The sequence below is a fragment of the Taeniopygia guttata genome, chromosome 2 (assembly GCF_048771995.1).
Source record: "Taeniopygia guttata chromosome 2, bTaeGut7.mat, whole genome shotgun sequence".
NCBI classification, from domain to species: domain Eukaryota; kingdom Metazoa; phylum Chordata; class Aves; order Passeriformes; family Estrildidae; genus Taeniopygia; species Taeniopygia guttata.
Genome location: NC_133026.1, coordinates 87,117,466 through 87,132,729, shown reverse-complemented (window position 1 = coordinate 87,132,729; position 15,264 = coordinate 87,117,466). Strand labels below are relative to the sequence as shown.

General features: G+C 37.9%; 1 protein-coding gene across 3 annotated transcripts in view; it reads left to right on the top strand.

The window, feature by feature from the left end:
* Positions 1–15,264, top strand: part of MOCOS (molybdenum cofactor sulfurase) — a 211,579-nt gene that overhangs the window by 70,528 nt on the left and 125,787 nt on the right. The window lies entirely within an intron of this gene.

The window sequence follows — 15,264 nt, the reverse complement described above, 5'->3', positions numbered from 1 at the left end:
TCTTGAAAACTTCCAGGGACAGTGACTCCACCACTTCCCTGGGCAGCCTGTTACAATGCTTAAGCATCTTTCAGTGAAAAAATTATTCCTGATGTCCAATCAGAACCTCCCCTGGCACAGCCTGAGGCCATTTCCTTTTGTCCTGTCACTGGTTGCCTGGGAGAAGAGATTGACCTGGCTACAACCTCCTTTCTGGTGTTTGTAGAGAGCTGTAAGGTCACCCCTAAGCTTCCTTCCCTCCAAGCTAAACAACCCCAGCTCTCTCTGCCATTCTTCATGTGACTTACTCTCTAGACCCTTCACCAGCTCCCGTGCACTTCTCTGGACATGTTCCAGTACCTCAGTGTCTTTGGCCCAGAACTGGACAGGGGACTTGAGGTGTGGCCTCAGCAGTGCTGTGTACAGGGGCACAATCACTGCCCTTGTCTTGCTGGCCACACTGATTTTGATACAGGCCACATGCCATTGGACTTCTTGGCCAACTGGGCACATGCTGACTCATGTTCAGCCACTTTCAACCAGCACCCACAAGTTCTTTTCAACTGGGCAATTTTCCAGCCACTCTGTCCCCAGCCCATAGCACTGAACAGGGCTTTTGTGACTGAAGAGCAGGACCTGGCACTTCACGTTGCTGAACCTCATACCATTGTCCCCAGCCCATCGCCCCAGCCTGTCCAAATATATGGCAATACATGCAGTGCCAAACATACCATAATGACCACTGGCTTAGCAAACATCTGCACATCTTGACTAAAAGCCAGATTGATAGCTGCCCAGCCTCAATAGAGCAAGATTTTGCCTAATAATTTGATCAAATTAGCTGTCTTGAAGTTTTTGTGCAACAGGCTGTAACTATTTTTATATACATACATATATATATAAAAATTTATTTTTGTATAGCTCTGAAAATATTGGTACATAGAGGAATGTCAGAGTTTCAAAACAATCAAACTGTAAGTTTGAAAATACCAATGCAATTCTTGCCCTTTTCTTTGTTGAAAAATTATGCATAATGAAGAAGAGCGCAATAGAACTATAATGTGAATAAGCAGCAACACATGAAGTATCTTGTACCCTTCACATTTAATTGTCTTTGAATCACAAGCAAAGTACATTTGGAATGAACCCTTCTGCTTTTTATAGCAGACCACTTACTGTTTCTGACTTCTTCTGCTAATACTCATAGGTAACTTACTTTGATGGTGTCTCTTGACAATTCATGCATCTACCTTTGTTTTAGGGACATGCAGTTTTGAGTTGCAGCCAGATGGTCTAGACAGATGATTAAAAAGTGTGAAATGATACACCAGAGCACTTACCGCCTGGTGCTCTGTCACATTGAACAAATGCTTAATGAAATCTGAAGTGTAATAGCTAAAAATATATACTGCAGTACAATGGACTTTCACATATCCTTCTGGGCTTTAATTGTCTTTAAATATGGCTTCTGAAAAAAGGTTGCCTTTTGGTACTATTTCTGGGCAAATTCTTAATGAGCTGATGACCATGAGCTGGCAAAGATCATAGTTATTTATTCTGTTTTGGGAATTTCATATAACTTATTCTGGAAATTGTCCATAATAATAAGACAGTTTTTCAGCATGGTTTATTATTCACCACATAATTTGCTGACAACCTTGTTGAAGGCAATGCTTGCCAGAAATTAATTTTGAGGTCTTTTAATTCAAAATTTGAACCTTTTTTTGAACCTTAGCCTGTGTGTTAAGCTTCTGCCTTTGGCCTTTAGGATATAACTCTTAGAATCAGATTTCTAGTGTACAATTACAAGTTCAGTATTTACCTTCTTAGAACATTCTGTAATCATTTATATTTGCTGTGCATTTGCTGGAATGTTTGCAGAAAGCAGTGTACAAAGGGCACAGGCATACACACCACGAGTGTCCTTAGAACTTTGAATAAATATTCATCAAATATATTCACTTTTCATTCTGCGCCTCATGATATTAGATGTTACCAAAGCTAATATCAAAGCATCAAAGGTGTGACAAATCTTCCAAAATGGTATTGAAATGATGATAGGTAAAGTTTAAAAGTACAGACCAGAAGGAGAGTAGATTTTAACTGAAAAACTTAGTAAAGTAAACAATTTGGAATTCTGTTCTCCTGCTTCATGCCTATGAAATGATACTTGATCCTCTTGGAATTTGAGCTGAGGGTTCTAGAGAACAGCTTTAGTAGATCTCTAAAGCTCTGATCAGGCCTTACTGCTCATATCCCCTCTGGTTTGTATTTGAGAAGAGATCACTTTCACAAGAACTAACTTTTCATAATGTGGTGGTGCAGGGTAACATAGAGGCTGTTGCAATTTCTAGTTGTTGTGGATTGTATTTTTTCCAGCCATTAATAAAGCTTTCCAATTTTGGTGAATTTACAGGATGCCTATACTCCCTAATGCAAGAGGGTTATAGGTTAAATCTATGCCTAGTGAAAGATTTATTCACTTAATTACATTTTTCCCAAAAGGGTTTCATCACTATAGAAGATAATATGTGAACGTATCCAGGCTTTTGTTTTAGCTTTGGATCCCAGCAGCAATAATTCTAGACCATACTTTACCTTGAAATGTAACCAAGGGTAGAGGGGTTCCTTTTATGCAACTATAAGCGTATGATACCACATGTGGCCCTACACATGCATACATTGACAGGAATTGCATCAGTGTTGTCACAACCATTAGTTCTGCTAAAATGACCACACATTTACCAATGAAAAAGAGATTAATTAACCCCTTCCCTGAACAACAGCAAAAGTAGGAAATCTTGTAGTGAGGAACAAATCTTTTGTCAGTGCATGAATGTGGACAGTACTATGAAATTATCCAAGTTTGAACGAGGCAATTTCAGTTTATCTATATGTATTCAAGAAGAATGGGTATTTCTGCTTTCCTAGCTCAACACATGGTGTCAACTCAAGTGGTGAAAGGCTACAGTGCAGATTTCAGTCGTCAGCTGCAACATGTTACTTTACTATGCAGTTTTTTTAAGGTCACCAATACCTGGAATAGGAAAGAGAAATCTTTGCAAATGTTCTGAACTGTTAATCGTCCCATTTAAAATAGCACTTAAAAGAAGTCAAACATGCTGAGGTTTTTCCATCCTGAGTTGCTGGGTTCTTTCTGGTTTTGTTCTGTAAAGACACTTGAGCTTAAAAAGTCAGCTTAGTCACTGTTTGGAAGGTGTGATCTGTGGTTCTTTTCCCACAAGATGCTGAGTATTTTGTTTCAGCTCAGCATGGTGTGCCATCTTGTGCATGGCAATATCCTACACACATGAGTAGTCTTCTGCTCATTTTGAGAATATTTCCCTGACCTTTTTGGTTGGTTGGCTGGTTTGTTTTTGTTTGTTTGGGTTTTATTTGGTTTTTGGTTTTTAGTGGGTTTTTGGTTGGCTTTTTTTTTTTCAGCTTTGCTATGCAGGGTGGCACACTTGGAATGCCATAAATAGGTTCCTAAGTATTACTCCTTCTTGTAATTTGCTCTACTGAGGTTCAGTGATGAATTTGGTTTCAGAATGTTTCCCAGAATATAGTCAACATAAATGTGTATTTCTATATATAAATCAACCATCTCATATCTGGATTTTCTGGCCTCCTGAGTCAGGTTTCTACCTCCTAGAGGCTAAATAGTGACAAAAAGAGAAATTCAGGGCAGCCACTGCATTTTCTGACTCAGATTTTCTGCTTAGAAGCTCTACAAGATGAGATTGAAATGTAGTTTCATAATTATATGAAATTGTGGCTGTTAGTAAATGTTTTTAGTCACTTCTTATTTCTTGAGGTTTTGAAAAATTAAGGGTTATGTCATATACATCTTCTGGTGTGAATTTTCCAATCAATAGTGTCTTAAATTTATATCAGGGTTAACTAATGGGACATTTCAAACAACATTAGTTTCAGTTTATAATTGTCATGCCCATTTTGGTTTGAACAGAATGATCCTCAGAAAAGATGGCAAGGATTGCAGCAAGTCACAAAATACTTCTCTTAGCTCTCTCTCACATATGCAGCATCTGGTTCCTGAGTTTTATTCATATTTTGTCTTCAGTTATTAAAGCGGTGGCCTTTACATGGAGCTTTTGTGATCCTATAGGTTTTAAGTTTCCTGTTAGCGGCTTTTATTTTATGATTCAAAAAATGTTGTTTATTTTATGAATCTAAAAACGTCCTTTAAATGCTTTTATTGTTCCTTTTTCCCTGATGTTGTGGATTGCCACCAGCTTTGTTTTAAGGCTATCCCTCAACATCTATTTATGCCTTGTTGCATCAATCATGTGTCAAACAGTTTCTCTGTCAACTGCCAGGAGCACTGAAAGCTCAATTGTCAGGATTTAAGGTGAATGAAGAGAGCCCTGACAGGCAGAAATGATGTTTCCCATATGAAAAAACATCCATTCATAGTTTCTGGGAAATCTTGGAGCTGTCTGAGCCAACACAAGAATGTGGGAACAGCATGCAGCAAACAAGCAGAAAAGTCTTTCACTCTTGAGTATTTCTGTAATTATGATCACCAAGATGATTTCACTAAGAATTTGTGATACTGTGTTATTTCTAACTCACAAGTGATCAGATAGTCCAGCGTTTTACCAAAGTATGAACCTTGAAGGTTTCAGGAGTTCATATGCCAACACTTACTGGTTGTGTTCTTTATATTATTGTCACTGCCCTTGAGGAAGTTCTTCAATGCTCTTCCTAGGAAGCAGAATCGGAGCTATGCTGCTGAAGTGGGACATCACATCACATGAAAAACAAAAAGCAAATAAATGGTGGCCAGCTTAATTCCTGTGGCTTTTCCCTCACAGCAAGGTGAAGTACAGACTGCTCTTCAGGATAAGTCTGATTTGCTGGGATACCTATTCCATGTGAAGTAAAATACTGTTGAAATACATGAATGGATTGATGTAAGTCCTCTGTATTTTGAAACCAGACTGAAGTGATTTCAGATTAACATCTTCATCTAATTTCCAGACAAAAGTACAGTACTTGAAAAGCTACCCTTGATGAAATAAGGGTATATATTTTGTATAATAAGGCTATATGTTTGTGAGCATTTACCATAGTCCCTGTCACCATAGTAACTGAGACCCAGATTCACAAAATCATGTAATTCCCTCTTAAGCACCTGAGTACCTCCAAAGTTCTGGGCCACATTTTTCAAGTAAATGTGAACTCACTGTACAGGCCTTTTATGAACTGCCAAAAAATTATCCTTTCTTCATAATTGTTTTTTCCTTTTGAGCAAGAAAGCTCTGCTGGGGGTCTGATGGTTTTTTGTGGTCAGTCCATCAATCATACTGTGACAATACATTGTAGAGGTGGTTCTAAGAGTTTATACTGGAAACAGTTTCTGAGCTTCTGGATATTTGGAATCAGAGTACTTCATCACCACTAGGGGTACATTTTATGTAGTTGACTCATTTTGACATGAAAGCATTTTGTCTTTGTTTCCTTTCACCTTGTGTTTTGCAATTACTCCAGAGAAACATATTAATATTAAAGAATTTGCAATGCATATGTGATCACTGATCTGATCATACTTTATTTGTAGTTGATATGTTTCAAGATTAGGATCAAGGCCTTGTTTCAGATCAGGAATTGGAGTAGAAACCATCAGATGGACCTCAGCATTGGGAAGATGTCTTCCAAGTGGCTCATCCTACCAGGGAGGTAGGCAGCTATATTCTTCGCAGGCTCAAGTATATCTGTTTTCTGATAACCACATGACAGAGTGATTGACGCCTCAACCTTCCGATGGAAGATGGTAGAAGGAGATTGTTAGCCATGTGGGACTGCTTGGGACCCACACACCTTGGCAGAAGTGTTGTGCTTAGATCTCTGGCACTCAGGATGGCTCGTGGATGGACTTGCTTGAAGCAGGTGTAGAGGAACTCTGGTATGTGGGAGATGCACAGGCTTGTCTACACACCTGCTCTCCTCCTGCCTTTCAAACCTACCTTAGTCCCAGGCAATACCAGCCCAAAAAGACTAAATAAGTAATGGCAGACTCAGTGAGCATATGCCTGTGCTTGACTCAGACACCACAGAATAAGCCTAATTGTTGCTGGAAAGTGTGAGAACTGCTGGGTTGTGCTTTTTCAGCTATACTTTGTTATTCATGCCTTACAGTCTAAAATATCAGGCAACATGCAAGTAAGTCAAGCTTACTTGATAGCAAATCTATTTTGTAAACCAGTTATGGACTCGTCGCCTGTCCATTCTCTGGCACCTGCAGGAAAAAGAGATTGGCCAGTGTCAGAGTGTCTGGGGTATGTGACACACTGTTTCAGGAAAAAAATTGCTGTAGTTTTTAAAATGGTTACAAAACTACTACAAAGGAAAAAACAAACCACCATGGCTGAAGAGGTCACAGAAGTACACAGTTTAAAGGCCAAATCTGATCTGGAAACAAATTCCACTAAATGAAAGTTAAACAAAGAATAATGTTTAAAAAAGACTGGAAACAATGGTGTGTTATTTAAGGGGGGAAAAAAAGGCTAGCTTGTAAAGGCTAGCATTTTTAGCACCATAAAGAATATTTAATTTCTTATCTGATATTACTGAAAAGGTAAGCCACTGTAAAAACTTGAGAGTGTGGAACCATCAGAACACCTAAGTGGGATTTTTTTTTATCCTGAAAAAACCTTTACAAATTTGTATTTGTTACACTGCTGAAAATAGCCAAGTATTATGCTCCAGTTTCCAAGAATCAGAAAATAAAATGTGCAGTAACTTCTGACCAGGTACCAGCAAATATCTCTGTCGCAGGTAGGCAGGCCTCATGGCAGTGGTGCTTGCTGGCATTAGCAGCATTAAATTGACACCGCAACCCTGAGTCTGCCAGCAGGAGCTCAGAACACGTGGAAAGGTCAGAGATCAGAACTTACTAAGTAAGATTGAAAAGAGGGATGTTTGCACTCCAAAGATGCTGAGGTTAAGCTGGGTGAGCATAGCTGTGTATGGTGCACAAGGCATTTGGATGCCTTTGGCATGCAGTGGAAGGATTCAGAAATGTCCAGGGTGAGACACATTAGCCTAAATCAGACCTCTGTCTTAGGTCAGATGAGCTGCCTGATGCAGAGCCTGTGGTCTTTGGGTGGCTCTAAAGAGGGATTTGCTCTGGTGTTCACAGTGTAGATGTCTTACAGTGATGCAAATTTCCATATGCATGCCCTTTAATTTGTTCCTGTAACCTGTGAATAGGATATTGCACATATTAATGGTAGAAATGCACCTCTAGCTGGTATTGTGCTGTCTTGACTGTTCACCATTGAAGTAAATCTTGTGTTCATGTCTGTTCAGGGGATGCCTAAATATAAAGCTAATGGTCTGTGCTAGGTAAGAAGAAAATACAGTGACTTTAGGTGTTTGGTGTAACTTATGAGGAAAATACTGTATTGAAAATATCTTGTGGTGGAGTTGCCTAGACAGCAGCTGTGGTGATACGCTAGTACATGCACAAAACCTTCCTGTGTTTGTTTTTAACTTTGCTTCCTCCTAGTGACTCCTAAGATTTGCTGCAGAAATAGCTTGAATTCTAAGACATGAATGATTTAAAAACTGATTCATTTTAATTTTGTATTTTTTCAGTTGGTCAATTAGTTTGTGCAAATACAGTTTGAAATGTTTTTTCATGACCTGTTTGATGTTTATGGCTAGTCCTCCTCAAATGATTGCCTAAAATTTGGGTAATTTTTTGCATTTCTTTCCTGGCTACTTGAATACCAGGTGGTGAATTTTCCTTTAAAGAACCTATGGTTAAATTTTCAGAGTCATTTGTGTTGTAATTAATGAAAATACTAGGTGTTTTTACAAATTTTTTTACAAAAAAAAACCCATGGGTGTTTTTACAAATTTTTGGCACTTGTTCAAGTACTACAGTAAACAGATCTGTCTGGTCTTACTCAGAAAAAATATCCACAAAGTGGTTTTAAAATCATGTAGCTATTGATCTTCCCTCTCTACACAGAAAAATAACAGTTAATTTCAAAGAAAACAGTTACCCAAGGGTTTCTGCCACATTTAGAAAGTTACAGGCATTAGAGATTTCTGTCAGTGAGAGAAGATACAGTTGTGTGTTAGAACAAACTGTACCTACAGGGCGCTTGTAGCATAGGATTTTGTGGATTTTATTAGTCTTTCTGACTGTTTTGCTCTTTTGATATCATGCAGAGCCATAATACCACCCTTATTTGTAGTTTGCTCTGCCAGGGTGCCAGGTGTGACACTGAACACTTTGTGGATGTGCACTTTGAAATGAATAATGAGGGTCAACACCTCTCAGTCAGGGTGAGTGCTTCTCATAGGCTTTGTTCATCAAAGCATCTTTTCCTGCAGGAAGATGTTTTGTGGCCACTAAAGAGCCCTTATTATTCTAAAACTGTTATGTGAGGGAAACTCCAGGCATTCTGCTGTGCTGCCAGCTTGGCACAGCAGGAGAGGGGATTTGTTTGGTGAGGACTGACTATGACCCTTTGTAAGCAAAGGGGTATTTCCACAGTGTGTCTCCAGTGAACTGGACAGGGGAATAAGTGTAAGGGATTGTAATGCTTCAATTCAGATGGCTGAGTGTGAATGCCTACAGAAAGAAATGCTTTACAACAGAAGGGGGGGATTTTTCCATCACCTGCCCATGTCAAGTGGAACTTATGAGGAGCATTCCATTTTTTTTTTTTTTGTCTCCAGAGAGCAAATAAACAACAGTCATGTTAATGGGCAAGATCTTAATCACTCTTCTGCAAGCAGTAATGAGAAGAAACTGGGTTCAGAATGAGTGCCTTTCAAGCAAAATGGTCAGAAAATAAGTTTATGTGTATGTAACTACTGAGGATAAACGGCAGCTAGCAGTTAGCATATGCCCTGAAAATTTGAAATTGATGCACTGTCAGTATGAGAAAGGAAACTGAAACAGAAAAGGGGACTGACTGAGGAAACTTTGAGAGAGAACTGTAAAAGATTGTTTATCCCACTGCTCTTTCTCATGCTGGTATTAATCCATGGGCAAATCCTTCAATTTGGTGGATCTCCACTGGATTAACTGCCCAGGTTGCAGATGATATGGTGTAGACTTCTGATGAAAACATTGCTGTAAGAAAAAAATTAAAAAACAAACAAGCCAAACAAAAAACCCTAAACCTTTACAGGGCTTTTTTCCATTAAGTTATGTTTTGCTGAAGGAAGACAGGTTAGGTAAATTTTTTCTTGCTTGAATATATTTGATTCTTTAAAGCATTTATAGATTTTAGTTTGTTTTTATTTGAGTTTGGAATTGACAATAAGAATATGACTGAGTGCTGTGACATACTGAATTTAGACTTTGTCTTTATGAAATAAGATATAAAGTATTTCCTTCCTAGAAAGCCTATCTTTTTAATTTGTAAACTGGAATATTCCCTTCATGGATGTAGATGTAAGCTGTCACTTTTGTCATCAACAGAAATTAAAGAAAATTTGGGATGTATGTTAAGAAGCATATCCTTTTCTATGGTGTCCTTCTGTGCTGGCCTGAATGAGGACAGCCACATCTTCTTTTCTTTTCCTCTGTATACGTAGAGAGAAAAACATCTACAGAACTGCTGCTGCACATGAAGTTAATCCTGGAAGCAGGGGTGAGCCCTGCCCTGTAACAGGCACAGCAGTTTACAAGGCCTTAGGAACTCTCACTAAAGCTGGTAGGAGTTTTTCCATTGTCTACTTTGCTAGCTGCATCTGACTCTTGATACTCTTGATTAATAAATGGGAAATGTTGAAACAATCTTGCCCAGAAATCTAGATTCAGCCACTGTCTACTTTGACTTGCACTTCTGTGCAGAAAGTATTAAAATATCAGTTGCAGAATTTAAATTTTTTAAAAAGTTGCATTTAAACAAAATTAAACAAAAATAAAGTATTTTCTGACTCTGAAGTAATTTTTAAATTTCATTCTTACAAAACCTATTCATTAAACAATAGCATGTTACATCTTTTCAATTTCCATACAGCAGAAAACAATGTGATGATATTTCTAAGGTCCACGGTAAGCATCTTTCAATACAACTCCAAACTGGATTTGTGAATCTGGGTAGCATGACTGAAAAAATGCTAAAAAAAAAAAAAAAAAAAAAATTAGTTGTAAATGTGCATCTAAAAGTTTCCTTTATGAAGTGCTACCTAAACTTGATTAGGTAACTATGCTTCTGTCTTTGAGTCTAAATCTCCTGTTAAAATGGCCATATGTAAATTTTTATACTTTTTTTTTTAATATAGATCTGACTAGAGAATCATTGTACTCATATTTAAGAAAACTCTTACAATCTAAATAAAATTGTGAATACAAATATAAAGCATATAAACCACAAACTCCTTGACCATATTTTGATATTGCAAACTAGAGATAGAAATGTTTGCATCAATTGAAATAAAAGTATGGAGGGAACAAAACCTAACAATATATGTTGCTTTTCAGCTTTTTGCAGCTATTTTCAAAAGGTAGATTTGAATAGAGAGAAACTGATGTAAAACATATTTTAGAAGTATTTTAAGCCTAGCAGCATGGAAGAAAAGCCATGTCAATCAGCTGAATTTTGGGAGACTGTAATGGAAATGGTGTAGTATGGGAATAAGTTTCTTTGCTATTGACCTGCTGAAAGCTACAAAAAAGCTGATGGCAGGGAGGAACATGGGGCTTCTTGCATGAGGGAAGGGCAGCCAGGCAGCAGCCTTGGAGAGCATCTCTCTTGTCTAACTTTGGGTCTCACTGTGTCCATAAAGTAGCTGAAAAAATAGTATCCTTTACCTTCTGCAGAGCTGCCAGTGGCACTGTGGAATGATAATTCTAATTAAACTATTAGTTTGGGCTTTTGGGTTAGATAAGTTAGATAATACAAATAGTCCATCTAAATACGTATCTTGATTATAGAAATCTTTAAGCATAAAACTCATTACTAATTTTGTTGCCTTAAACATATAAAATGAGACAGCAGGCTTGGTTGGGCTCAAAATGGATTTTTTTTTCTCCAGTGTTTACTTTGAAGTGGAAAGGCATTTTGGCTCAGCTCTTGTCATAAAGATACAAAAATCTCCTGGCAATTTTTAAAAATGATTAAACATCAGCTAACAGAGAGGTCTCTGAATGCAAACACACACAGGGAATTGTGGTCAACTTGAGGGCATTTTCAGTGCCTTCTCTCTGAATGGATTTCATGGTATATGTCAAAATCTGCACTCCTGGGGACATTGAGAGGACAAGGAGAAGAGGTGGCTGCTCATGGTGGGCCTTCAATATCCTGCAAAGATGGAGCTTGCAGCGTCTTCCTTCACCTTGCCAGCCTGGCAGCAGGGGACCGGTTCCTCAGCCCTTTGCCATCTTGGAGCAGATGGCACAGTGGTATCCATAGGTTTCATGACACAATTACACTCTTAGTCGTTTCCTCTGAAGAGTCCTTTGAAAAGTGGGAATTTGTAGTACTATAAAATGCTACTGCTCTTTGCAGCTGTCAGCTGTAGTAGATCAAGTTATCAGTTTTCTACTGCAAGTCTTTAGTCCTGCTGCCAACGGCGACCTTATATATGGCTATAAATCTTTCTGGGGTGTAATAAAGGTGTACTGCATTTCACTGTAATGGGGAATGTCTTGCACAAAGACAGACAGCATTAGGAATTTTGTGTGTAATAGCCAGTGCTCCCCAATATACATGTCAAAATAGAGGATGTAGGAGTGTGGGCTGCAGAAGTCATTGAGACGTATTGAAGTTTTCTATCCCCGAGTACCTGGATTTTATCATGGCAGTGCTGCTCTAGTTCAAGAGTTTGTGGTATTCATTACATAAACCTTATTCTGAGGTTCTTGCAGCTTTACTGGTCTGCATGTCAGAAGTCATTCTGGAGAAGAAAATTCCCTGAACTCATTGCTATTGCTTTATTTATTTACTTTTCTTTTCAAGATTAGAAATAGATAAATCAAAATTTAAGTCTGACCTGAAAAATTCCACCTCTTTTGCAAGTACTGGAGTCATAGCAATTTTATAAGGCATTTGGAAACTCAAAATTCAATAGGTAGCTAATTTGACTCACAAAAGAATCTATTTCCTATCTAAGTAAATTAGAGATATAAATTGGTGGTTTCTCTAGCTCTAGGAACTGAAATAGCTTTAAAAAAAGCCTCTAATTTATTTGGAGTCTTCTGAAAATTAACCTTAAAGCTTGATTTTTTTTCATGTGAAAGTCAATTTTTGGTACTGAACTGAATGGATAATACATCAGTGTTGTGTCAGAGATTTTGTTTCAGAACTGTTCCGCTATTTCTGAATTTGAATGAATTAAAACTAAATATAGTTAAAATACCAATGGGCTTTGTTTCACTCATTTATGAATGAAACATAGAGCTGTCACTATTTCTGAGCCTAAACAATCCAAAATAGTATTTATTGTTTTGTAGAATTCTGAAAATGTTTAATAAAAGTACTCACTGGCTCTGATAGTCATGGTTGGATGACAGCATCCCGTTATTAAATCCCATTCCACCATTTTTGCATTCCAGCTATAGTCATTTATAGTCTTTTGGTAAATTAAGTACTGTGGTAAGCAAGTACAATTCCAATCGAGAACTCCAGGTGCTATTCTTATGCAAAATTTCACTTTTTACCCAGTGTTTCTCACCTTGCATTGAGCCTGTGTGGCACAAAGAGGCTAAGTGGGAAGGAGAACAGAGAAATTATTGAGAGTAAAAGAGGAGCAGACTCGATAATAGCCTTCAGCTTGCTTTTTGTTGTTGCTCTTATCAGCTGACTCTTATGAAAAGATGTTACATATTAAGTGCTCCTATCACCAAGTTTTTTAGCTCAAAATGTATTCTGTGTGTACACATACATGTGAATACATAACTTGATCTACAGCTCACAGAGGTAAAACTAGACCAAGTTGGACTTTGTTGTTGTTGATTTTTCTTGGAATTGTGCAACCTTTTTGCAGTTTTGTTTATATCAGTGTGATGATTCCAAAATCTATCCTATATGACTGTAGAGAGTAGAAAAATAAGCCACATCAGATAATACATAAAAAAATTATTCCCATAACCACAAAGACCCAACCTCCTTTCTAATCCACTTTCCACCATTCCTTTTCCCTAGAAACATAGGTATAATGCTTTCCTTCTATGTCCCTGAAGACGAAATTGGGACTCTTGCTTTTTCTGCTTTTCACCTTTTCTGTATCTAGATAAATGCAAGGAAAGAAGAATAAAGGCAGTAAGATATCAGGACTGAAATTCAGAGCATGGTTCTGAGTGCTAGCCCTGGAGCCAGCTGGGTTAAGGGTTCCAGGTTCCTTCACTCAGGTGTCCTATGTGACATACACGTGATCCAGGCTGCAAAGCAGGTGGTGGAGGGAAAGGCTGCACAGCTCTGTGTAGGGGGAAAGGGGAGTGATTCAGTGACCAGAGAGAGCAGGTCACAGCCATGAATGAGGCAGGCTGGCAGCTCAATACCCAATACAAAAGCATCCGTGGTTGATCCTATCTTCAGCCCTAACAGGGTTTCTAAACTCTAATTGAAAATTTAGTTTCTATGAAGATGGTCTTCAAAACGTTATGACCAGAGCTGTGAATGCTTGCAGCAACTACCCCCTGGCATGTGTGTTTCAGAAAGATTCTTACTAATTCTTTCAAGTGTTTTTTTGTAATTTTTAAAGCCTAAATCCAAGACCTGCTTTTTCATAAGAGTTGCATTTTTTTCTTCCTTTCCAGAAGACAAAAAATACCTACCATTTGCATCACTTTTCAAAAATTTAAGTTCTGAAGAAAGTCAAGTCTCATTTGGACATATGAATCCATCTGTTGTATCTTGCACTTCCCAGTATCATAAGAGTTTTGTTCAACTGAGAAAAGTATTCATAATATCATTTCAGTGGGCCTTTTTAGGGTAGATTTTTAGTGTAAATCATCAAAGCCATTGCAATTGTTTCTTTTCCAATCTTTAATATTTGACTGCTGCACGCACCACCCAGCTCTAAAACCCTTTGCCTGTAGCATTTGTATTTCAGTCTGGATGAATAAAATTTTAAGGAATTTCACCACTGTCCTATGTTTTAGGATTTTTAACTTCAATTTGTCACATAATCTTTTGTGCAACTTATATTTAAATGCACCTCAATCTTCATTTTCTGCCTCTTCTAGCAAGGGAGTATCCTCTTGTATAAAACATCAAACTTTTAATGACAGACATTGGAAACAGAGTCCATAGACTTTAAATGCTGGTATTTATCTTGGAATTCCACAGATCAGAAAGCCAGCTACTTGGAGACCATTTCTGAGCAGTAACATGTATGCCCTGGTTCAATTTTCTTTGCTCTGCTTTAATCACTGAAGCTGATGTCTCTCAGATGTTTGTTACATTTGCTGTTTATATTAGTTTTATAAAGTTAATTCAGAGAAAGTCCCTCAGGTGGAAAAGGTAAGAAAGAGGACTGAATTGAAGCTGTTGCTGTTCCTCAACCTCTGGAAGGACTCATCTTGCACACTGAAAAACTGTAGTAGATGCACAACCTAGCATGGGTACCACAAGCTGTGTTAGATGGTACCTTCACAAAAGGTAATTTAGAGCCAACAAGGTGCTGTCAAGACATCAAAGAATGTGTTGCACAGACATGCCTCCAGAGACCAGTTTGCTTTTCATAGTATGGCTCATTGAAAACATCAGATTTCTTCTGGTTTGGGCTACCTTTGTGGAGTACAGAGATTACAGCCTTATGTGCATAAAGCCTATGGAAATACGTGGTTGCTTCTTGCTGCCTTCTGTTTCTATTGTAATAACATAAGCAAGGAGCAAAGCTGTTTCCCTGTTGAATACTATGACCCTTAATTTGGATGCCCACTATTTAAGTAGATTATCTTAACTGAAACATATTCTGTTTGCTCTAAATATTTTGTAAACTGAAAACCCTCATAGTTTGCAAATAAAACTGGTCTCTCTGAAGGACAATGTGATTTTAATTATATGCAGGCTTGATTCTGATCCCACTGAGAGACCAGACTGGCCATTCTATTTGGAGCCAGGCAAATTAGCTTCTTAAGAACACAGCCACGTTCACTTCAACACTGAAAAGAGTCTCTTGTGGGCAGGATGATTCAGGTATCCTTGTTGAAGTTTATTGTACTGTTTGGAAAAACTTGTTTCTATTGTTTCTTGTTTCTACTTGTTTCTATATGAATTCTATTACTATCTGATGTCTAAGTAGAACTTATGGTGAGGAAAACCAAAATATATCACACAGCAATAA